The 26,058-nt window shown below is 44.6% G+C and overlaps 1 long non-coding RNA gene across 1 annotated transcript; it reads left to right on the top strand.

Annotated features, from left to right (window-relative positions):
- Window positions 1–25,503, top strand: LOC133257075 (uncharacterized). The gene is made up of 3 exons (XR_009739394.1): window positions 1–162; window positions 6,543–6,713; window positions 22,783–25,503. It is a non-coding gene; the product is annotated as an uncharacterized LOC133257075 (long non-coding RNA).
- Window positions 25,504–26,058: the final 555 nt, after the last annotated feature.

Raw genomic sequence — 26,058 nt, forward strand, 5'->3', positions numbered from 1 at the left:
TTGATTTTTAAAAATCTGTGTTTTGTCAAGGCCAGAGGGCTTAGTGGGAAGCAGCAGCCCTCAGTTCCTCAGCTGAACCTGTGGAGTTTGTATGTCAACAGAAGCATCGACTCGTGTAACGGGGATCTGGGGAGAGATTGGAGGAAAACAGAACACAACCAGGTAAGGTAATTATCCTCCAATTAGAAACAAAAATGAAAAAATTACCCCCTCCTCAAAGTATTGATGGCTACATTCCAAAAAAAGAAAAAGAAAAGAAAGCGACCGCAGTGGAGTGGAACCAGAGTGGCAGCTCTGGTCAGGCAGAAGAATGGCTTTAAATACCCCATCAAAATATGTACAGTTAAATAAATAGCTAAAGAGGTAAAAATGTATCAGCTTAGGTGCTGGTTGAGAGTGGAGTTCTCAGTGTGTCCCCACTGCTCACAACTGTGTGCATGCAGGGCCAGGAAAAGGGAGGCTAACCCCACAGGTGTGTGACCGGTCAGCACCGGGCATGCTACTGTTTGCACTGGGTCTGACTCTCATGCCTGATGACTTCCCCAGGAGCCCCGCACTGAAAGCATGAACACTTCTATCTCAGCCCAAATCTTTCTGTTTTTCCAGTATCTCTGCCTCCTTGGCTCCCTGCTCCTGCCTCACATTTAGCACAGATCTGTTTATGCAATTCTGCTTGTCTCAGAGGGGACTTCACAGCCAGAAAATACTGGAACATCAGACTCCCGCCTGGAGCCGGCGCCTTCTCCTCCCATCTTCCCTCCCCTCCTCCCTCCTCCCCTCATTCTGATCCTTGACGGAATCTTTGAAAGTCCTGGAATCACACCCCACAGCTGATGCCAAGATTGCTGATTCCGGAGGAGACCTCGCTGGACTCTCTGCTGATCTAGAAAATCTCACTGTTCTCTGGTCTATGCCCTGTATCTAATTTTAAAAGACAGCAATATTTTTCTGTTCCTAAATGATCAATTCCAGTTTTTCAAGTCCATCGACAATGATTTGGCTGATTCTCAAAATACTATGTTGTATTGTAATAGAGCAGGACGCTGTGGGACCTTCCCAGAACAGAGCCTCCACTCCACGTCCATGCCTGAGTTTTGTCTGTAGAAAAATTTTAGACAAAGAATACATTTAATTAGAGAAGTGAGAAAATGTAGAAAGGAAAACAAGCAAGACAAAATAATAATATAATAGTTTAGCCATTAAACAAAGTCAAGGACCTTTAGTATGTTATCAAGGACTACAGATAACATCCTGAGCTATGCCCTTTGAGCTGTTTTTCACATACTGAAACCCCCACCAGGTGGGAGAAGTTAACTCTATTCTGCCTACCAGCATGGAGACCCCAGACCAGTTGGAACCAAAAGAGTCATGATGCTGATTCCTGGTGACCTCACCACCAGCCAGTCAGAAGAATATTCACGAGCTGATCAGATACAATCCCCGCCCCCACCTCGGCTTTAAAAACCTTTCATTTCAGCACTAGCTCCCCGGATTCCTTGCTTGGCGCCTGAAATAAACACCACGCTTTACTTCACCACAGTCGGTGTCAGCACACTGGCTTTACTGCAGCTCTGAGGTGTGGAATTTATTCGAACTGAAGGTATCAGTGGTCAGCCATGATTTAGAAAAACGTGTTACTTCTCTCTCTCCACAGAAAGGATGGGAAGTAATGATGCCCCTGAAGCAATAAGCACAGTTAGTGCCCAGATTTTAGTCTAAGAATGAAAGTGTTAGTCGCTCAGTCATGTCCGACTCTTTACAACCCTATGGACTGTGGCCTACCAGGCTCCTCTGTCCATGGAAATCTCCTGGCAAGAATACTGGAGTGGGTTGCCATTTCCTTCTCCAGGAGATCTTCCCGACTCAGGGATCAAACCAGGTCTACCTGCACTGCAGGCAGATCCCTTGCCGTCTGAGCCACTAGTCCAAGAATCCCTCTCCATTAAAACCTTGATTCCTTGGCAAAGCAGCTGATTTGGGCCTGGAGCAGGGGAAACGTGAGATGAGCCTGGAAGCCTCTCAGTTCAGCAGCTACTTGCAGGAGTTTCTCAGTTAGCATGTGAGCCCCTCCAGGAACTGACACCAAAGCTGGCCATCCTGTTCATCTCACTTCCTGTGTTCTCTGTCGTGAGCTCTCATCCTGCAGAATCTGCATATTGGTGTATCTTTAATTTTGAAATTTTTTCCCACTTGTCAAAGCCTTCCTCACCTCATCTTCTCCTTTATGATAAATAAGGTTTTTGTTTGTTTCTGGCCACACTATGAGGCTTTTGGGGTCTCAGTTCCCTGATCAAGGATCCAACCTGGGCCCCCGGCAGTGAGAGTGCCCCAAGTCCTAACCACTGGACCGCCAAGGAATTCTCCAATAAATAAGGCTTTTAAAAAGCCAGTCACAGTCTGCCGGAGGATCTGGGCTTAGGCTCTGAGCTTCCTTTATGTTGTGAAGCCTGCAAAGCTTCCCTGTTAAAACTTTGCGTGAATGTTGAGACCAGAGCTGACTTGGGGCAATGTGTCCTTTTGCAGCCTGTCCTTCCTGTCCCAAGAGTCCCTCCCTCCTTCTTCTCCTGGGAAGGAGCCAATGAGGAGAGAGGGCTGGTGGTGAGGGGAGCAGAAGGAGCAGGAATGGAAAACACACTTTTTCCAATGAATGTTGAACCTGTGATAGAAATGCTTTTGGCAGTGCAAATTGAATTGCATTCCTGACATGGGCTGGAGGCACCTTACACGTATCAAATGCACAGAACCCAAAAACGCATCCCCCAAGATTTTCCAGAATATTCTCAGGACACTACTCCCCCTTAAAATAAAGGGGGGGTCAGGGTCCTTTCCTCAGTATGGGTGCTTTGTTGTTGTCGCTCAGTCATATCTGACTCTTTGTGGTCTTGTAGATTGCAGGCAGCATGCCAGGCTTTCCTGTCCATTACCATCTTCTGGAGCATGCTCAAACTCATGTTCATTGAGTTGGTGATGCCATTCATCCATCTCATCCTCTGTCGTCCCCCTTTCCTCCTGCCTTCAATCTTTCCCAGCATCAATGTCTTTTCCATGGATGCTGTATGGACATCAAACTTTATCTCCAGACCATTATTTTCCATGTGTATCTGCTCTGAGGGTTTTTCCTACTCCCTTGGCACATTCATCTCCATCTAATTCACATCTTATTGCCTGTCTTTGTGCTACAAGCGTTGTCAGGTGCTGTAAGCATTCTGGGGCCCTTGCCGGCTCCCTGGGGTTCCAGGCAGTGGTTACAGCTTTTGTTTTCAGTCCGATGTGATTCAGGATCATGAACAGCTAGCTCATGGCCAGGAAGCTCCTTGCCAGTAGCTCCTAATTTACTGAGTTTGTGCAAACACTGTGACTTGGAAGTGAAGTAAAACCACTGACTTTCTCCCTGCTCTTTCTGGGTCCTCTGCGTCACTGAGCAGCTGAATCAACACTGAGGAGGGTTGTTCCTATCCCCCGAGGCCTGGCAAGGACCCCACAGGCAGTTTCCCTCCCCTGCAGCATGGAGGCCCAAGACAGCCCTGCAGAAATGGCCCCTGTCGTACTTCTCACCCTCTTCCAGACAGCACTTCTCACATGTGAGAAACACATGGGCCATTTAAAGGGGGAAGATCATGCATAGTTGAGGGTCCCACTCAAAGGATGCTCTCTGAACAGCACTGCAGAAAAAACAGCATTTTGTTCCATAAAACTTCTGTTGCAAATTTGCATTTGCAAATTGTTCTACCTGCACATTGTTGTTTAGTCGCTAAGTCCTTATTGTTTAGTCACTAAGTTGTGACTGACTGTTTGAGACCCCATGGACTGCAGCTCACCAGGCTCCTCTGTCCATAGAATTCTCCAGGCAAGAATACTGGAGTGGATTGCCATTCCCTTCTCTAGGGGATCTTGCCAACCCAGGGATGGAACCCACATCTTCTGCATTGGCAGGCGGATTCTTTACTGCTGAGCCACTGGGGAAGCCTTCTATATACAACTGGAGTAATTTAGGACGTGCCTGCAGCCCTGGCAGTTGGGGAATGGATCGTCTTGTTTTTAGAATTGTTCTTCGAGGAGTTAAGAGGATTACACTCTTACCTCCTCTCTCTGCTTCTGTGTGATGGTATCTCATCAAACCTCTGTTGCCCAGCTAGTTTTTGATCCTCACAACCATCCCCAGAGTCCGGAGGGGTACTCTGGGCTTTTCAGTGATGAGGGTGAGGCTCCCCCAGGGTCACAAGAGTGACCACAAGAGGCCAGGCCACGTGCATGGCTGTGTTGGAGGTCAAAGAGACAGGGCAGGCAGCAGACAGAGCCATGGGGTGTCCTGGGGGCAACTTCATGCCATCCACGTCATCCACACCAGACCACCCAGAACAGAGCCAGGCTGCTCCCACCCTATCCAGACCAGAAAGGGAGAGGACAAAGCTGAGCTCTCCCCACCTCCAACCCCCTTGCTGAGCCCTAGAGACACAGGTCAGACCTGCTCCGGAGGAGGAACATTTTGTATCAGGTATGAGATTGTAGTGTTCCCTGGGGACTGAACTATTATTACAACAGGAAGTGACATTTCTCAGGTTGTCATTGATGGAGGCATAACCCAGCTGGAGGAAGAGATTTGATATCACATAGTTGTGTGTATATGTGGGGTGACTGGAGATTTCAAGGCCCTCACATGTCTGTGTTGACAATGAAAACATCGTGATCATGTACTGAAGGATCAAGTCCATGGGATCTGGTGAGCATACTTACCTGGACCTGCATGATCTCATGTTCCAGGTGTCCTCGGCCTGGAATGCAGGTCTGTCCCACTTGGTGGGTGGTCACTGCTGGACATGGGTCTTGATCAATGGCCCTGTCATCAGCCAGGTGACCCACGAGCACACTAAGCTCCATGGTTGACCAGAACCAAACGTTGTCTCTTTAGCCAAATCAGACACTGGCTTGTCCAGAGTCCTTCCTAGAATCAGGCTCTCAGCTCTCCCCCCTCCCCTTTATTTTAACTTTCAAAAAAATGGCTTTAAATGTAGAATTACAGACACATTTTAAAAAATTGGAGCATAATTGCCTTATGATGTTGCGTTAGTTTCTGCTGTGCCACATCAGCTCTATATATGTCCCCTCTATATATATGTCCCCTCCCTCTTGCTTCTCCCCTCTATCCTAACCCCATCCCACTCCTCTAGGTCATCACAGAGCACTGAACTGAGCTCCCTGTGCTAAACAGCAGCTTCCCACTGAGTGAGTGAAAACCGCTCAGTCGTGTTGGACTCTTTGCGACCCCATGGACTGTAGCCTGCCAGGCTCCTCTGTCCATGGAATTCTCCAGGCAAGAATACTGGAGTGGGTTGCCATTCCCTTCTCCAGGGGATCTTCTGGACCTCAGGATCAAACCCAGGTCTCCCTCATTGCAGGCGGATTCTTTACCATCTGAGCCACCAGGGGAACCCAAATCCTAACCCCACCCCATCCCTCTAGGTCATCACAGAGCACCGAGCTGAGCTCCCTGTGCTATACAGCAGCTTTCCACCACGGGATATCTGTTCTACACACTGCAGTGTATATATGTCAGGCTACTCTTCCGATCATCCCACCTTCTCCTTCCCTCACTGTGTCCTCAAGTCCCCTCTGTCTGTCTGTGTCTCCAATCCTGCCCTGTAAATAGGCTCATCCATATCATCTTTCTAGATTCCATATATACACCTTAATATATGATATTTCTTTCCCTTATTTGAATGTAATACTGCACGACAAAGGCATCCACATGCTCAAACGTAAGAGCCAAGCAAACCAGAGTGTGCTTTGTGAGTTAATTCCTGCAGAAGAAACCACACACACAGTCACACCCCACCACCCCCAATTATACTACTGGAACCAAAATAGTGGCGTTTTCAGTGGAGGGGTGGAACTCTAGATGATTTTTCTTCCTTTTTTTTTAAAAATGTGGACCATTTTTAAAAGTTATTATTGAGCCTGCTACAGTACTGCTTTTGTTTTGACTTTTTGGCCATGAGGCATGTGGGCTCTTAGCTCCCCGACTAGGAATTCAACCTGTACCCCCTGCATTGGAAGGTGAAGTCTTAACCACAGGACCACGGGGGAAGTCCCATGCCTTCTTTTTATTAACATATATATTGTCTAATTTTTTATTTAGTGAAATTTTTTTCCTAATAAATGGTATTATTTAATGACATTATTCTCATTAGACCTGGAGGAGAAACTGGCAATCCACTCCATTATTCTTGCCTGGAAAAAAATCTGTGGACAGAGGAGATTGGCGGGGCTACAGTCCATGGGATTGCAAAGAGTCAGACACGACTGAGTGACTGAGCACTTTCCTATTAGAGGAATTTTGTTCACTTTGCCTTGAAAGAGGAGCAGCATTTAAGTCCAACAGATGGATCCCCATGGGGTCAGCAAACCATCCCCTGCAGTGGACATCAGAGGAGATGGATGTTAACCTGAGTTCTGTTAAAGAAGGGTTTAAGGCACCCAGCTAATATTTGGCCCAGGGTACAGAATGCACAATTTTACCACTTCCCTGTGGGTTTGCTTTCTAGGTTTACAGTCATTTCTTGCTGTGAAGTTATGTCTTTACAAGGAAAAATTGCATTAAGATAATATTGAAGATTTCAGTCCATCACCTAAAGTGAACACTGCCTCTTTGTGACATCATAACTGCTCGATGGAGACCCGATTATCATGTCACCAACAGAGGAAGAAGCCCGCAGGTAAGGAGGAAGCTGCAGGAGCAGATGAAGCCCCAGGAAACCAGGATGCCATCTTCATGCAAATGTCCAAGTTAATAAAGGAGAAGCAGGAGAGGGTGACAATTTCACTTTCATGGTATATCTGTCATCCTCACCACATGGGCTCACACTATTTTCTATGCTGCTGCTGCTGCATTTCCATTGATCCCTGGGATGGGATGATCCCCTGGAGGAGGAAATGGCAATCCACTCCAGTATTCTTGCCCGGAAAATCCCATGGACAGAGGAGCCTGCAGGGCTACAGTCCATGGGGCAGCAAAAAGTCAGACACGACTGAGGTACAACAAAGCCAACATGCTCTCCAATGTCTCCATCCTCAATGCAATGATGGAACACACTGGGACCACATCCTCTTTTCTGGTGCAGGGAGTGATGGTGAGGATGGCAGAGGCAGGGGCAGGGACACACGCTTGATGAAGCTGTTAAGGCTATTAGTCAATGTTTAAAGATAAAATGTAACCAGCAATATTTAATTAAGCTACTGTTTCCCCTAGATATAAGAGAGCTTTAAATATTTCGCTGCTGAAAGCAATTTTACTAGTTTTGTTTGTTCTTTTTCCATTATGAAGCATGCCATTTATTTTCTTCCTGTGTAGTATTTGGGTATTGTTAAAAGCACTGCATAAAAGGTAAAACCTCAAATAATGACAAGGCTCAGGGTTTAGGCCGTGGTTTCCAGTTGATGAAATATGCTGGCTCACTGAAGATTAAAATCAAAGACTCTTGTTTTCACCTTTAGGGTTGAGAATATTTTTACAAGTGAAGGTTCTGGGTGGATAAGCTCTGGTTAATTGACACTTTATTATATCTGTCCTTTAGATTAGGTCTAAGACACTTTTTCATTTAAAAGGTCAGATCTTAACAAGGACAGGAAAGGCATGTGGAATGTGAATATTTCTTTATTGTCCAAGAAGCTGGACCAAATGATGCACAAGTTTGCCAGTCACTCATTTCTGAAAGTGTAGGCCTCCTGCGAATAGCATTTTCTTTCATCAAAACTTTGTGCTGCTTCAGAAGGTAATTTCACTGTTGCCCTTCCTGTACACCTAAATTAGCCTAGCCTAGTAGGAGTGGCGAGTGGCCAAAAGGAGATACCCCTCGTCCAAAGTGAGTAGAGGTGGCCATGAGGAGATACTCCACACCCAAGGTAAGGAGCAGAAGCTGCACTTAGCTGGAGCAGCTGTGAAGAGATACCCCACTTCCAAGGTAAGAAAAACCCCAGTAAGATGGTAGGCGCTGGGAGAGAGCATCAAAGGGCAGACAGACTGAAACCACAATCACAGAAAACTAACCAATCTAATCACATGAATTACAGCCTTGTCTAACTCAATGAAACTAAGCCATGCTGTTTAGGGCCACCCAAGATGGACGGGTCATGGTGGAGAGTTCTGACAAAATGTGGTCCACTGGAGAAGGGAATGGCAAACCACTTCAGTATTCTTGCCTTGAGAACCCCATGAACAGTATGAAAAGGCAAAAAGATAGGATACTGAAAGATGAACTCCCCAGGTTGGTAGGTGCCCAATATGCTACTGGAGATACATGGAGAAATAACTCCAGAAACAATGAAGAGATGGAACCAAAGTAAAAACAATACCCAGTTGTGGATGTGACTGGTAATAGAAGCAAAGTCCTAACCCTAACCCTAACCTTAACCCTCTGGAATGTTAGGTCCATGAATCAAGGCAAATTGGAAGTGGTCAAACAGGAGATGGCAAGAGTGAACGTCGACATTTTAGGAATCCATGAACTAAAATGGACTGGAATGGATGAATTTAACTCAGATGACCATTATATCTACTACTGTGGGCAAGAATCCCTTAGAAGAAATGAAGTAGCCATTATAGTCAAAAATTGAGTCCGAAATGCAGTACTTGGATGCAATCTCAAAAATGACAGAATGATCTCTGTTCGTTTCCAAGGCAAGCCATTCAATATCACTGTAATCCAAGTCTATGCCCTGACCAGTAACACTGAAGAAGCTGAAGCTGAACGGTTCTATGAAGACCTACAAGACCTTTTAGAACTAACACCCCAAAAAGATGTCCTTTTCATTATTGGGGACTGGAATGAAAAAGTAGGAAGTCAAGAAATACCTGGAGTAACAGGCAAATTTGGCCTTGGAATATGGAATGAAGCAGGGCAAAGGCTAATAGAGTTTTGCCAAGAGAACGCACTGGTCATAGCAAACACTTTCTTCCAACAACACAAGGGAAGACTCTACACATGGACATCACCAGATGGCCAACACTGAAATCAGATTGATTGTATTCTTTGCAGCCAAAGATGGAGAAGCTCTATACGGTCAGCAAAAACAAGACCGAGAGTTGACTGTGGCTCACATCATGAACTCCTTATTGCCAAATTCAGACTGAAATTGAAGAAAGTAGGGAAAACCACTAGACCATTCAGGTATGACCCAAATCAAATCCCTTACGATTAAACAGTGGAAGTGAGAAATATATTTAAGGGACTAGATCTGATAGATAGAGTGCCTGATGAACTATAGGTGGAGGTTCGTGACATTGTACAAAAGACAGGGATCAAGACCATCCCCAAGACAAAGAAATGCAAAAAAACAAAGGCTCTCTGAGGAGGCCTTACAAATCGCTGTGAAAGGAAGAGAAGTGAAAAGCAGAGAAAAGGGGAGATAGACCCATTTGAATGCAGAGTTCTGAAGAACAGCAAGGAGAGATAAGGAAGCATTCCTCAGTGATCAGTGCAAAGAAATAGAGGAAAACAATAGAATGGGAAAGACTAGAGATCTCTTCAAGAAAATTAGAGATACTAAGGGAACATTTCATGCAAAGATGGGCCCGATAAAGGACAGAAATGGTAGGGACCTAACAGAAGCAGAAGATATTAAAAAGAGCTGGCAGTAATACACAGAAGAACTATACAAAAAAGATCTTCACAACCCAGATAATCATGATGGTGTGATCACTCACCTAGAGCCAGACATCCTAGAATGTGAAGTCAAGTGGACCTTAGGAAGCATCACTATGAACAAAGCTAGTGGAGGTGATGGAATTTCAGTTGAGCTATTTCAAATCCTGAAAGATGATGCTGTGAAAGTGCTGCACTCAATATGCCAGCAACTTTGGAAAACTCAGCAGTGGCCACAGGACTGGAAAAGGTCAGTTTTCATTCCAATCCCAAAGAAAGGCAATGCCAAAGAATGCTCAAAATACCACACAATTGCACTCATCTCACACTCTAGTAAAGTAATGCTCAAAATTCTCCAAGCCAGGCTTCAGCAATATGTGAACCATGAACTTCCAGATGTTCAAGCTGGTTTTAGAAAAGGCAGAGGAACCAGAGATCAAATTGCCAACATCCTTTGGATCATCAAAAAAGCAAGAGAGTTCCAGAAAAACATCTATTTCTGCTTTATTGACTATGCCAAAATGTTTGGATCACAATAAACTGTGGAAAATTCTGAACGAGATGGGATTACCAGACCACCTGACCTGCCTCTTGAGAAACCTATATGCAGGTCAGGAAGCAACAGTTAGAACTGGACATGGAACAACAGACTGGTTCCAAATAGGAAAAGGAGTACGTCAAAGCTGTATATTGTCACCCTGATTATTTAACTTATATGCAGAGTACATCATGAGAAATGCTGGGCTGGAGGAAGCACAAACTGGAATCAAGATTGCCGGGAGAAATATCAATAACTTCAGATATGTAGATGACACCACCCTTATGGCAGAAAATGAGGAGAACTAAAGAGCCTCTTGATGAAAGTAAAAGAGAAGAGTGAAAAAGCTGGTTTAAAGCTCAACATTCAGAAAACTAAGATCATGGCATCCGGTCCCATCACTCTATGGCAGATAGATGGAGAAACAGTGGAAGCAGTGGCAGACTTCATTTTGGGGGGCTCCAAAATCACTGCAGATGGTGATTGCAGCCATGAAATTAAAAGACGCTTACTTCTTGGAAGGAAAGTTATGACCAACCTAGACAGCATATTAAAAAGCAGAGACATTATTTTGCCAACAAAGGTCCATCTAGTCAAGGCTACGGTTTTTCCAGTGGTCATGTATAGATGTGAGAGTTGGACTATAAAGAAAGCTGAGTGCTGAAGAATTGATGCTTTTGAACTGTGGTGTTGGAGAAGACTTTTGAGAGTCCCTTGGACTGCAAGGAGATCCACCCAGTACATCCTAAAGGAGATCAGTCCTGAATATTCATTGGAAGACTGATGGTAAAGTTGAGACTCCAATACTTTGGCCACCTGATGTGAAGAGCTGACTTATTTGAAAAGACCCTGATGCTGAGAAAGATTGAAGGTCGGAGGAAAAGGGCATGACAGAGGATGATCATCTACTCAATGCACATGAGTTTGGGTAAACTCCGGGAGTTGGTGATGGACAGGGAGGCCTGATGTGCCGTGGGCCACGGAGTCCCAAAGAGTCAGACATGACTGAGCAACTGAATTGAACTGAGGTTCATGACATGAAAATAAACAACTCTAAATTTCAGTGGCTTCGAACTTCAGAGTTCATTTCTGGTTCATTCAAAGTCTTTTACTGTCCAGAGGCAGGTGTTGTTGAAGTGAGGTTGAGGGATCAAGACTTTATCAGAATTGCAATCTATCTTCATACAGGCCACTCCCAGCCCCTCCCTGGGAGGCAAGAGATTGACGAACAGATGAGCTTTCCACTGCCCATCACTTCTGGGTATGAATCTGTGGCCAGATCTAGACATGGGGCCCCATCAGACTATAAGATGCTGAGAGGTGTACTTTTCTGTGTTAGCATCAGGTAGGGTGTGGAAACAGACTTGGATACCATCTCTTCTGTATCAGCTGCTTTAGACGTTGTAAGAAGAAAATGTCTTTGCTGAGAAAATCTGAGACTTTGACATATTATTATATGTTCAGTGCTCAGTTGCCCAGTTGTGTCCGACTCTTTACTACCTGGACTGCCACCTACGAGGCTCCTCTGTGCATGGGATTTCCCAGGCAAGAATACTGGAGTGGGTTGCCATTCCGTTCTCCAGGGGATCTTCCCAACCCAGGGATTGAACCCATGACTCTTGCATCTCTTGCATTGGCAGGAAGATTCTTTACCACTAGCATCAGCTTGGAAGCCCATATTATATATATAATTATATATAAATATATACATATTATATAAATAACATAGTACATAGAATATATAATATGAAATATATATTTCAAGGTGTTCCTGAAAAAAAGAGGGGGTTTCCACTGCCAAAGAGGCTGAACAACACTGAATTCTGCCTTTCACACTTGGTTATTCACAAAACACTCTGATGTATAAGGACCATGATCAAAAGCCTTTAGAGGGAGTTCCAGTTATGGGAACTTGAAGATGCCCATAGGTCCTCTAGGGAAGAACATCTGTAAAGCCGCACAGAAGTGTCTGAAATATCCATTTCAGGGTACCAGAAACCAAAGGCAGACAACAAGTTTAGATGCGTTCTTGAAAAAAGTGCTAGAGTTTTGAGAAAGCGTCTGTGGTCTTGTCACCCAGGGGTGGGCTGCTCTCTGACTCTCAAGGACAGCCGCTCTGTTGTCAGGATGTACAATCTCTGGGGGGGTTGGGGGGACTCCTGTGACTACTGGGGGGAATGTACACACTTTGTGGGCTGGGGGACCCCTGTGACTGCTAGTGGGAAGCTGAGGGCTTGGCAGGAGATGAATGAGGAGGGTAGAGACTGTCCTTGACCAGACTCCAGACAGCTTCCCCCAACTCTTCTCCTAATGCGGCCTCATCCTCAGGTCTTGTCCCTATCTCAGGCCTGCAGAGCCCAATTTTAGCAAGAAGCCTTCCATGTCAGGTTGGCACATACCCCCCACCTCCCTTATCTGATCACCCCCAGTATCTGATCAAACTCCTCATTCCCTACCATGTCTGTGGTGATAGCTGATCACTCTGGTTTATCTTCAGCAAGAAATCTGTTAAGTCAGTTTAGCAAAAATTTCCCCCACCCTGGTCTCTCTCAGTAATTTTCCAGCCACTGAGCCCCATAACCTGCCCCTTTCTCATAAAGCCCTGCCTGTCCTTGCTGCTTTTGGAATCGAGCCCAGTTCTATATCAAGGGTTCCTCCCCCCACCCACCTCACCATTGCAATAGCTCCTGAATAAAATCTATTTTTACCACTTTGACTCCTGTCCAGCTCTGGTTTCTTTAGCAAAGGACAGCCTGCAGCTTTAATAGCCTGAAATCAGAGACCTCAGTTAGGGCAAGCAGCAGACTTGTGAGAAATTTAACAAGGAAATTCCAGAAATGAGAGAGCTATAGAAGGGCTGAGGTGAGCCTCTACATACTCCTGAGTGACTGGAAAACTGTCCGGTGCAGAAAAGACTCCAGTGAGCCTGATGAAAAGTGAAACTTGAGACATAGCTGTAACTCGTAATGCATTCTCCAGCCCACACACCGGTCCTTCAGAGAGGACTTGAGTCTCACAGACACGAGGTCTGACGTGTCAGTGACCGCAGAGCTGTGTAGACACAGGAGCTGTGATTAGGACAGGCAGATAAAAAAAAAAAAAAAAACCTTAGTAGCGACATCGACTGAGTATCACAGAGGAGGCAATTCCAGGGTTTCAGTCCAGATGAGGAGGAAGAAGAATCACAATCTGAAGAAAAGTAGAACAGAATCTAGAATTGTTATAACGCATTGCCTAAAATGTCCAGATTCAGTGTAAAACTTTAAGAGACTGAAAAGAAAATAGGAAAGTATGACTCATACTCAGGGAAATTTAAAAAAAAAGGGAATATAAGCTGTCTCTGAACGGGCCCAGATTTGGGGTTTGGCAGACAAAGACTTCAAAGCCCCTTTTATAAATATGTTCAAAGAATTAAAGGAAAATATAACAAAGAATCAAAGAATCTCAATAATGAAGTAGAAACTATGAAAACATTAAAAATTAATCCTAAAGTTGAAAATATTTTAAAAACGAAAGAAATCACCAGGTGGGCCCAGCAGTAGATTTCAGACAGCGAAAAGATGAATCAAAGATTCATCAGTTCAAAGAATCGATGAATTCAAAGATTGCTTAATAGAAACTACCCAATATGAAGAATAGAATAAAAGAGGTTGAAAAAAATGAACAGAATTTTAGCAATCTATAAGGCAAAATCAAGTACACTAGGAGAGAAGAGGAAGAAAAAATAATTGCTGAAAACTTCAGAAATTACTTAGAAACAACCTGTACATTCAAGCTGCTCAATAACCCTCAAACAGGAAAAACAAAGAAATCCCCAAGTAGATCTTCAGACTTACCACTGTAGGCAAAGGAAAAAGAGAAAATTTGAAAGCAGCAAAAGAAGACAACATATAATGAACCATTGTTAAGATTAACATCTGTATTCTCAGACAATGCAAGCCAAAGGCCTTGGAATTGCATATCCAAAGTGCAAAGGTCAGCTGTGGACCAAGAATTCTTTGTGCAATGAAATTCTTCACAAATAAAGATGAAATTAAGATATTCTCAAATAAACAAAAGCTTAGCCCCAATCTACAGGATATTTTTAAACAATCCTTCAGGATGAAAGGAGATCGATACATAGGAATGCATAGAAAATACCAGAAATGGTAAACATGTGGGCAAATATAGGACTCCATAAAGCAGTAATCATAACATTGATCTTTTTTTAGGTAAAGCCTTCTCATATATGACACCAAAGAAGAAAAAATGCATGATAAAAAAACAAATAAATAAATTGGACTTTCTCAAATTCTAAAACTTGTATGCTTCAATGAACACCCTGAAAAAAGTGAAAAGACAGAAATAGAATAGAGACTATGAAAGAAAAATTAGAAAAAATGTAACTTTAAAAATGGCCAAAAGATCATGATAAGAATTTCTCCAAAGAATTTATTGCTGTTGTTTATTCGCTAAGTTGTGTCCAACTCTTTGCTACCCCGTGGATTGCAACACACCAGGCTTCCCTGTCCTTCACTATCTCCCTGAGTTGGCTCAAACTCACGTCCACTGAGTCAGTGATGCCATCTAACAATCTCATCCTGTCGCCTCCTTCTTCTCCTGCTTTCCGAGCATCAGGGTCTTTTCTAGAAATGGCAAATAAGCATAAGAAAAGATGCTCAACACCATTTGCCATCAGAGAAACTCAACTCAAAATCACACCAAGATACCACTTCACACTTGTTAGAATGGCATAATTAAAAAGACAGTTCTAACAAGTGCTGACAAGGACGTCAGAGATGGGAGCCCTCATACACTGTTGATGAGAATGTAGAATGGTGCAGCCACGGTCGAAAATAGTCTGGAAAACAGTTTCGCAAAAGTTTGAACATGGAATTACCACACGGCCCAGCAATTCTACTGCCCAAATTGTTCCCACCTCAGATCGACCCTAAAGGAATGAAAACATATCTCCACACAAAAATGTATACATAAATACTCATAGCAGAATCATAACAGTGAAGATGACTCAAACTGAGGAGTGGTTAAGTACAACATGTGGCATCTACAAAGGAGAATATTATTTAACAATAAAAAGAGTACTATTTAGCAATAAAAAGCACTATAGCATGGGTGAAATTTGAAAACATGCTCAGTGAAAGAAACCAGTTATAGATGACCACATGTGGTATTATTTCCTGGGTATGAAATGTTCACAGCAGGCAAATCCAAAGAGAGAAGGCATGTAGTGATTGCCTGGGCTGGGGAAGGGGGAACTGGGCTGGAATAGGGAGTGATTCTCAGTGGGGCTGCATTTTTGGGTGGGGGGTAAAGAAGACATTGGGGGGCTCCCCAGGTGGCTCAGTGGTGAAGAGTCTGCCTGCCAATGCAGGAGACACAGGAGACATGGGTTTGATCCCTGGGTCGAGAAGATCTCGTGGAGAAGGAAATGGCAATCAGTATTCTTGCCTGGAGAAATCCCATGGACTGAGGAGCCTGGCGGGCTACAGTCCATGGGCTCACAAAGAGTAAGACACAACTGAGCACATACGCAGGAAGACATCCTAAAAGTGATTGTGATGACTGTCGCACAACTCTAAATGCACTAAAAATTATTGCATTGTTAAAAAGAAAAGCCAAGTGAGTACCTAGATGTGGTGTACATTTCACACTCTAATCGGTGGTATAGGGTCTAACTACTGAGCTCCAGATGTCCATACAGTGCACTAGGAGATAAGGACAGATAGACAGCCTTGTCCTTCGAAGAGCCCAGAGCCGGGCTTAGCACACGACAGGCAGGCAATCAAATTGACCGTGGACAAGTTTCAAAATAGAGAATTTAAAACAGAACAAATCCCATGCTTTCCTCGTGCTTCATTCTATCTCTTGTCTGTTCACTGATTGATGAAGACATTTCAGAATTCTTCTGCCCTCTGAAGTTAATTGTATGAACTACATGAAGCCAAGGTTTCCAGGTGCTAGAACCCACGTACCACAGGGAACCTGTAATGAGCAAGACCTATCTGTCCAGGTGTGGAGGATTTTTCAACTCCCCAGGGAGTATTTTGGCTTGGATATTCTGGGTTGCTTTATGCATTTTCCAGATTGCATTGACCATAAATTACCATTGGCTTGGAGCGGTTCCCATTCTCCTCGGCAGGCTGCTGATCTAGATCGTAAATGCGCCAGCCTGACCTGAACTCACCGGCCACTGAAAACACAGCTGCTCACAAATGTGCCAACAGGCTGTGGCCACAGCAGGGGCCAAACCATGGGTCTAATCTCCATCAATTGCTCTTTCTGTGTCAGCTTGGAAGATGGTTTCCTCTGATCTGTTCCCTGTTTACCTGACTGCTCCCCGCTTCTCTCATCTAGGAGCCTTGACTAGGTCTTCAACAAAACCTCTTTCAACACTCATGCCTTCTTCTCATACAACTGCAAGGTTCTTTAGGAAGAGATGCCTCCCTTTAGCACTTCCCAAGTAGCTCAAATGGTTAAAAAAAAAAAAAAAAAAAAACCTGCCTGCCAATGCAGGAAACACAGGTTCGGTCCCTGGGTCAGGAAGATGCCCTGAAGAAGGAAATGGCAATCCATTCCAGTATTCTTGCCAGGACAATCCCATGAACAGAGGAGCCTGGTGGGCTACAGTCTGTGGGGTTGCAGAGAGTCGGAGCTGACTGCAGGTCTCTCATTATATGTTTCTGTACTGAGACTCACACAGCACTTTCTATACAATGAGCACAGGCAATGTAACTCTTGGTATAGCTACCACCAAGACACTAATTGGGACTTTAGAAAACAAAATGGACTTTTCCTGCCAACTATATCTGATAAGGCTTAGTGGTAAAGAATCTGCCTGCCAACACAGGAGACTTGAGTTACGTCCCTTGGTCAGGAAGATCCCCAGGAGAAGGAAATGGCAACCCACTCCAGTATTCTTGCCTAGAGAATCCCATGGACAGTGGAGCTTGGCATGTGAAAAGTCCATGGGGTCACAAAGAGTTAGACATGACTTAGCGACTGAGTATACACATTGCTGGTAAAAGTAGATTGTAATAACCAAAAGGACTGTGGGAGGAATTAAAAAAAAAGATTTCATAAAAAAAAAAAAAAAAAAAGAAACCTTCTGGGATGTGTCCAGGATGAATAGAAGTGATCCTTAGGTTTGGACAGGAGTGGAAATGTGCCACATTTTCTTGAAATTTCACCCCTAGAAATTCATCTTTTAGTTGAACACTTTTCCTACTGTGAAAATGTAAATTCACACAAGATAGTGAGTACACTGAAGTCACATGGTTTTTACTATCGTAGTGTGGATTAGTTGACTGGTTTCTCACGTGACAGCTCACAACTCCTGAGAATTCGTTTTTGAAGGAGACACAAAGACATGGCCCACAAGTTTGTTGTGGAGGCAGGTAAGCAGACCCAGCTGTGCAGCGATGGTGTAGGTGTGGGGTCCGCAAGTGGGCTGGGGTGCTGGCAACCCGTCGGAGGAAATAAGGGAAACAAGTGTCTCTCAGGAGAGGAGGCAAAGCGAGAAAAGGGGGGAGCGGGTGCTGAAAGGAAGGAGGAGGTACCCATCCCACAGCACGTGCGGAGAGGCCCGGGGCTGCTGGAGCACACGCTGTTTGGGAAACACTCCACTGTATACCTGGCTGGCACGGCAGCCAAGGCTGCTGCCAGGTGTCTGATCCTGCTCACGGTGGCCCTGTCCTGCTGAGAGGTTCCTTCTTCAAGCTGTTAGAGTTTCCTTGAAGTTGGCTGAGGTGTCCTCCATGTCCCCAACCCTTTCTCCCCGCCAGTCCCTACCTACATGACAGAACTTCACTTTTCCCCCACATCCACAGCACCCCGCTTTCAGGACTCCGCCCTCCACTGTCTCTGCCTCTCCAGCAACCCGTCCCCTAATCAGACCACGAGGGCCTGGTGACAAAGCACTCATCTTCACAGACTCTGTGGCCAGCAGAGAGGAGACCCTCAAAAAATAACAACAAAAACAATTTTCTTAACAAACGAATACTATGTTTGTTTGAATTACAGTACTATGCTTACAAAAATACAGCTATGAATCAGTATTTCTCTGAGTAAATAAACCACTGAGCTTGAGAAAATTGTTCTCTCTCAAGGGCTTTGCCCCAGATGGGTTCCTCTCAGGGGTAGAGAGTGATTTATGAAAGCAGGGGATTTCCACCAGGGGTAGGATCCCACTCTGTCTGCACGAATGCTCCACCAGGCCAAGAGGAAGAAGTGGGGATGTACGTGTTGCCCGGGTGACGGATAAAGCAACTGGGAGAAAGGACACTGAAACGTACTCAACACGCACACCTGACCATGAGGGACCTGGAGTTCTTCACAGAAGAGGCAGAGCCTGGGCAGGTGCTCAGCACCCACCACGACCCACCTGCGACCAGCATCCTCTGGTGATAGGGGCATAGCAGGGTGGGATGCAGAGAGCCAGGGGGAGGGGTGATGGAGGACACACAGAAATTGCACTTTCTGCTGTAAAGGGCCTTGGAAGTGAGATATTCCTGCCCCCCGCTCCCCCAGCCTCCCTGCCACCCTATTCTCCTAGAGAGTTCAGAGTCCCTACACACAGACATTCTCAATTTCCAAAGCACTCAAGCGAGACACAATAGATCTTTCCCATCTGTAGTTTCATGGACGAATGATTCACGAAGCTGAAGGGCTCTTTGCCCAGCGCTTTGAAGAGGTTCCTTCTGTTCTTTGCCATACAACTGAAAATAAGGGCAGATCCACAGCTCTGCAGTGTACCTCGTGGGTCAGATGATGCTCGGCATTTCGGTCCTCTGGGCCCTTTCCATGTGAAACGGTTCTTGGCTAACACAGACAGATGAACTGTGGGCTCGGGGCTTGGTCTGGCAGCACTGTAGTCTCAAGGAACAGGGCACCGAGGCTGGATTCCTCCTGTGTCTTCCCTGTGAGGCTGGGGGGGTCATCCAGCTGGGAGCCATGGACCCGTGAGAAGGCCAAATCTCTCCTGAAACCAGGCTCCCCTGGGCTAATGGAGGGCCCTGTCTCTGAGACAAGCCTTTTCTGTAGGGGTTCCCTGCCCTGTCCAGTCTGGGAAAATCAAACCACACACTAGCAGACTACGGCACTAATAATATAGAGTGAAGGATTTCCAAATCTCCAAGGATAATATCCTATCAGGGATCATGAATAATTCATCCTTTTTTTGGAATGATTTTTAAGCTTGAAAACCTCTTAGATTTTTTTTTAATAGGATGAAATGATATAAAAGCAAATAAATAGGTACACAAACTGGAAAAAGTCATTTTTGCATAAGGATTCCAATCCTGTATAATTTTTGTTTGTTCAGTCACTCAGTTGTGTCTGACTTTGTGACCGCATGGACTACAGCATGCCAGGCTTCCCTGTCCTTTACGATCTGGAGTTTGCTCACATTCATGTCCATTCAGTCAGTGATAATATCTAACCACCTCATCCTCTGCCACCTTGTTCCTCTATGCACAAACCAGTTTACGAGAACTCTAAATTAGCTAGAATTTTTAATATCCCGATATGTATATATAATCATGTGTCATTAATTTTGGTCTGTCTACATCTTTATCTAAAATGTGACAATGGCTGAATTTCTATAGCCCTCCATTTTAGAAACGTGGGATTCACTGATAAATTTACTATAAGCATCTTTTTCTTTGAACTAATCCATTTAAAAATAGCTTATACACATATTTAAAAATAGCATATACATGCTTTTTTTTTTAACAAAATAGCTTATATGTACCCCTACTAAGGGAAGTTTGATGGAAACAGCCACGTTTAGAAGGTGTGCAACACCGCAATGCAGTGCTCACACTGAACAGGCAGAGTGAGCACAGACTTCAGACTTAAGAAGACTCTCTCCACTTCAGACACCAGCCACAAGTTCCAGTGCTCCCAGGCCCCCCGCGCTTCTGACCAACAGGCTACAAAGACTCACAGCCCTCTCAGGTTCAATAACTCCCTGGCACAACTCACAAAATTTGGGAAAACATGATACCCGTGATGCCTGATTACTATAAAGAGCACAAATCAGAACCCGCCACAGCAAGGGACCCCTGGGGTGAGGTCTGGGAAGGTTCCAGTCAAGGAGCTTTGTAGAATTAAGGTGCACTACTGAAAGTAGTAGGCTTCCCTGGTGGCTCAGACGGTAAAAGCGTCTGCCTCAATGCTGGAGACCCAGGTTCAATCCCTGCATCAGGAAGATCCCCTGGAGAAGGAAATGGCAACCCACTCCAGTACTCTTGCCTGGAGAATTCCTTGGATGGAGGAGCCTGGTGGGCTACAGTCCATGGGGCCTCAGAGTCGGACACGACTGAGCAACTTCACTGTTTCATTTTCACTGAAAGTAGCCACGAAGTTAAAAGACACTTGCTGCTTGGAAGAAAAGCTCTGACAAACCTGGACAAGCATATTAAAAAGCAGAGACATCACTTTGCTGACATAGGTCAGTCTAGTCAAAGCTATGGTTTTTCCAGTAGTCAGGTACGGATGTGAGAGTTGGACCATAAAGAAGGCTGAGCACCAAAGAACTGATGCTTTCAAATTGTGGTGCTGGAGAAGATTTTTGAGAGTTCCTTGGACTGCAAGGAGATCAAACCAGTCAATCCTAAAGGAAATCAAACCTGAATATTCACTGGAAGAACTAATGCTAAAACTGAAGCTCCAATACCTTGGCCATCTGATGCAAAAAGCCAACTCTTTTTGGAAAAGACCCTGATGCTGGGAAAGATTGAAGGCAGGAGGAGAAGGGGACAACAGAGGATGAGATGGTTGGATGGCATCACCGACTCAATGGACATGAGTTTGAGAAAACTCTGGGAGATAGTGAAGGAACAGGAAAACTGGCATGCTGTAGTCCATGGGGTTCCAAAGAGTCGGACACAACTCAGCAACTGAACAATAATAAACAACCCTCCTGGCACACTGATGAATGGTCACCAATTAAGAAGCTGAACGAAGCTTGTCCAGAGTATTTATTCTGATTTCATTACATAGGCATGATTCCTTAAATGATTGATCCCAATCAGCCCCCTTGTCTGAACTGTGATTTCTACTTGAGGAATATACCCTGGGGGACAAGCCAAATATCTCACTGGCCCATGTGAAAGATGAGAACATTTACTTTTATCTCATTTTTTCATTTTGGTTTGGTAGTTTTTTTATGGTGTGCAGAAGATATCTATGTAGAGTACATTCACATATGTATAATGGAGCGATATACTCAGACACTTTAAATAATAAAAATTGTGTCCTACATCAGATGAAGAGCACTATTTTAGAGCTGGAGAAAGTAAGATCTCTCCAGGCTAAACTCATACATTTGGTTCCTCCTAATGAACTCTGATGTATTCCTCTCTAAACAGATGTACATCAAAACATACTTGTTTTGTTTTAACAAGGACCTCAGATCTTGAGAATAACATCAGGCTTAGCACTCATATCTTAGTGTTTAATGTTCATCCATACACTTGGAAAAAGAAGTTCTTTTTTCCCCACTCTGCTGTAGCAGTTTCCATGCTGGCGGATGCCGTCATACCATGTAATCTTTCCAGGAGGGAGGACCAAGACCGTTGATCAGGCTGGTCAGCACCTTGCTTTCTTCTCCTCTTGTTTTGGGGGCAGCAGTCAGTGTCTACACCCTGGGCACCCCAAGGAGATCCCAGAGTTGTCCTCAGGAAGCCGACAGGTGGTGCTGTGGTCCCGTGCTCGGGATGGGGCCTGGGCTGCAGTCAGAGCTTGTTCCCACAGGGAGGACAGAGGACACTGGTCACCCCTCTACCTGTGCACATCAGGAAAGGATGCTCTGCTTCACTGCATGGCGGAAATAACAGCAGTTCTCAAAGGCAGCCTCCACAGCTAGTAGAGATCAAGAAAACACTTTCATTTCCCCTTCAATGATTGACAGTAGCTTTCTTTTTGACTGGAATGCAGGGTTGGAAGTTACCAAAATTCCTAAGCCTGCAGGGCACAGCTGGCCACGGGGGAGGCCCCAGCTGGTAACTGCTGATGGTTACCTGGAGCTGTGCCTGCCATGATGACCTGGTAAATGGTCCAAGGGTCACTGGCCGTCCAGACAGCCCTGAGGTCCATCTCATTGGCAGCTCTCCCATCCCAGCCCCTCCCACCCCAGAGACACCACTAGAATCTCTCCTTCCTCCATCTACACACTAAAAATGTACCTTTCCACGGCCTATTTGTCTCCAGTAATTGTAAAGTATTTGAATGAAGACTCCCAGAAACAAATTTTCCATGAAATTGAAAACCTTTTATCAACTTCAGTTTCTCTAAAGCTGAAATGTCTGTTAAGGTGTGTGTGGGGGGCTAGATGGGGGTACTGAAGGGTAGAGGGCACTTGGGCTTCCATAAAACCATTGGTTTTCCACCCTGGCTACACAGCAGAATCACCTGGGAAGATTTCTATGTCTGATGCCACAGGGACCCGCACCACGGCCACATTATGATTTTTGTGGGCCCTGCCTTCATAAAAATTATTGAAAATCATATTTTTACAACTGTGTTGGTATAAAGACAAATATGTTAATGTTTCAGGTTAAAAGCTTTCCTATGATCTAAAAGTTCATTTTGAAAAAATGTTTGTAGGTCCCTGGAAATGCAAGGAGATCAAATCAGTCAATCCTAAAGGACATCAATGCTGAATATTCATTGGAAGGACTGATGCTGAAGCTCCAATACTTAGGCCACTTAATGTGAAGAGTCAACTCACTGGAAAAGACTCTGATGCTGGGAAAGATTGAAGGCAAGAAGTGAAGGGGATGACAGAAGATGAGATGGTTGGATGGTATCACTGACTCAATGGACACGAGTCTGAGTAAACTCTGGGAGATAGTAAAGGACAGGGAAACCTTGTGTGCTGCAGTCCATGGGGTTGCAAAGAGTTGGACACGACTGAGTGACTGAACAACAACAACAAGTGTCGTGGGCCCACGCACAGTGCCTTCTGTGTCCAATGGGTTAGTCAGTCCTGCCAGGAAGCAGACTTTCTCAGGGGAACTAAGGCTACAGTGTTTTCCTAATGTTCCAGCTTTTCCAGAGAAAAGCCAAGAAAGACACTCACTTCCAACCACTGGGGAAGGAATGCCTACTCACTGAATGGGTGACCAAGAGACCAGTTTCCTCTGGTCCCCACAGAACACAGTCAGCCAAGGTCAGCCTGAAAAAAATCTGGCAGAATAAAGCATCACTAACTCCATCATCATCCTGCCTCTGGGATTCTGACCCCACCTGCCTAATGAGACAGCCCCAAATCTTAGAGCAGAAGAGCAGGAAGCCATGTCCATCCGTCTCATTTCCGGATTAGGAACAGCCCTGTTGCTAAAGGCCTGGACCAAGGTCATGGAGCTGCTGGAGCCAGAGCATGCCTCCACATCTCCCTGCAGGCCTAGAGGGCAGAACCTGAGCTGCAGGCCAAGTGTGCTGAGGATGGAACCGACCCATCACTGTGCCCTGAGGCTCACTGGACCTGGCATCTCATCACACGTGCCGTTCGAGCTGAGTTTGAATAAAGGTTCCTGGGTTGCCATGAAGATGAGTTTGGGGGCTGAGAGGGCACATGTGTGGAATTGGAAGGGAGTTCGTGTCCTGCAGAGCCATTTATTTAAGTGTTTTCCATTAGGAATTAGAGCATTAATTAATTGAAAACACCTAGTCACTTTCTTGGCACCCTTTGTGCAAAGGCGGCCGGAAGGCAGGGCTGAGTGCTTCACAGGCTTTTCCCTTCTGTGTGCACCCCCTGAAAGCCACTTACGATTCTTGTCCACAAGACCTGCATTCCTAGTTTCCTCATAGTCATCAAGTTAAACACTGGGGTTGGGGCATAGATAAGACAGAGCTGGAAATGGAAGCAGCCAAGAAAGTGCAGGAAAGGGCTGTGTGGGAAGTAAAGCTTACAAGTTGATGACAATGTATGTTTTCCTTGGTAGGGGTCACTTCTGAGCACTGGAATCAGTACAGCTTGGACCAGCCACTCAGAGCCCAATACTGTTTGCTGGTTATTATGGTTTCTCACCAAAGCTATGCCCAGCCACATACAGCACAGAAATATTTTAAAAGCCCTTTATCTCTTTGATATCTTGCATTACTATTTTAAATCACTGCTTAGAGGAATATTGAAGAGAAATATACCAAAATGTTAACAGGATTTGTGCCTGAGTGATGGGATTTTTAATAGTTTATCTCTCATATTTTCAACTTTTTATTTTGAATTAGATTCACAAGAAGTTGGAAAAATAATACAGTGTATCCTTCACCCAGCTTCCCCCAACAGTTACATCTTACATCATAACCATAGTTACAGTCACCAAAACCAGAAAGTTAACTACAGATCTTAGAAGATTTCACCATTCTCTAACACATGCCCTTGTGTGTGTGTTTCTATGCAAATTCATCACACAGAATTGTGTTCTCTTGTTTTAAAAACTTTTTATAATGAAAAATGTATTTGTCTTGTTATAAAGAGAAAGGTTTTACTTTTAAATCTGTTTCTGGGAATCCCAGAAAAAAACTCAATATGTAAATTGCTAGGCACAAAAATGTTTCCTGTTAAATTATTTATAAACAAATTTAAACCACTTACATGTCCAACTTGACATAACTGAATTGATTTAACTGGAGTACATTTGCTTAATGGATATGGTGCAACCATATGCACTGTTTATGAAAAAGGATGTGATGACAAGCAGGTGTCTGCTGCTGAAAAGGAGCAGGAGCCTATGGTCCTTCCCTCCCATATCCTCTTCCTGCCTTTTTTCTGTAGAAAAACTTTAGCCAAAGCATAAGTTTCATCAGAGAAGAAAATACAGAAGCAAAATAAACCAGCAAGCAGGACAAAATAATAATAGTTTAGTCCTTAAACATAGTCAAGGACCTTTAGTTCCTCCTCAAGGGTTATAGATAATATTCTGAGCCATGTCCTGTGAGTTGTCTTACAGATACTGAAACCCTGACCAGATGGGAGAAGTTAATCACATGAAGGCCAGACTGCATCCATGACATAAGCTGCCGCAATTCTGAGAGCTGGCCTCAAGGAAATGGAAACAAGCAGCTTGGAATTGAAGACTAACTGTACCTAAAGCATTCAAGGTGACATTGATCAGACCACCAACGACCAGTTTCAAGATGACAGTCAGAGCTGACGGTGGTGTTTCTGCCTGGAGCCCCCTCCCTCCACCTATGAAAGCCCTTGCCCCTTGCTTATCAGTTGGGGAGGAGAGTTGGCCTTTGGACAGATGTCCACCCTCCCCCTCCCACCTTCCCGTACCCTCGGGTTGCCAGCATCCAAAATAAAGCAAATTTTCTTTTCTACCAACTTGGACTCTTTATTGGCTTTTGAGCGACCAGCAGCTGGACTCCACTTTCAATAACAATGAGGTTGAATGAAAGCAAGATATTAATACAAAACTGTTCAACTGGATGATAACTGTGGAAAGAGATCAATGCACCAGAAGTGGGGGAGGATGGTCAGGGGGATGGGAGGCCAACATAGTAAAATGGTTCCTGTCCATTTTCCTCTATTTTCCAGACTTTCCTTCTTGTGAAGGACTTTCAAATATTGCACCAGTGTGCATCACTGGTGACCTTACTAAAATACAGATTCTGATTCAGTTGGCAGGGCCAAGCTGCAAGCATGGCCTAACGTATTAGTTTCTAACAAGCTCCCAGGTGATGTTGATCCTGCTGTTCTGTAAGCCACGCTGTTCAGTGATGGATTATAAGAAACCAAGCCCTTCAGATATAAAGTGCTTATATTCAAAACTGACCTCGAATGCCAAAGCATACCAAAAAAAAAAAAAAAATCAACAAAATCTCCAGATTCCACTTGGATTTCAAGTAACAAATGCAGGCATTGCTTTGCCCAGC

The sequence above is a fragment of the Bos javanicus genome, chromosome 11 (assembly GCF_032452875.1).
Source record: "Bos javanicus breed banteng chromosome 11, ARS-OSU_banteng_1.0, whole genome shotgun sequence".
NCBI classification, from domain to species: domain Eukaryota; kingdom Metazoa; phylum Chordata; class Mammalia; order Artiodactyla; family Bovidae; genus Bos; species Bos javanicus.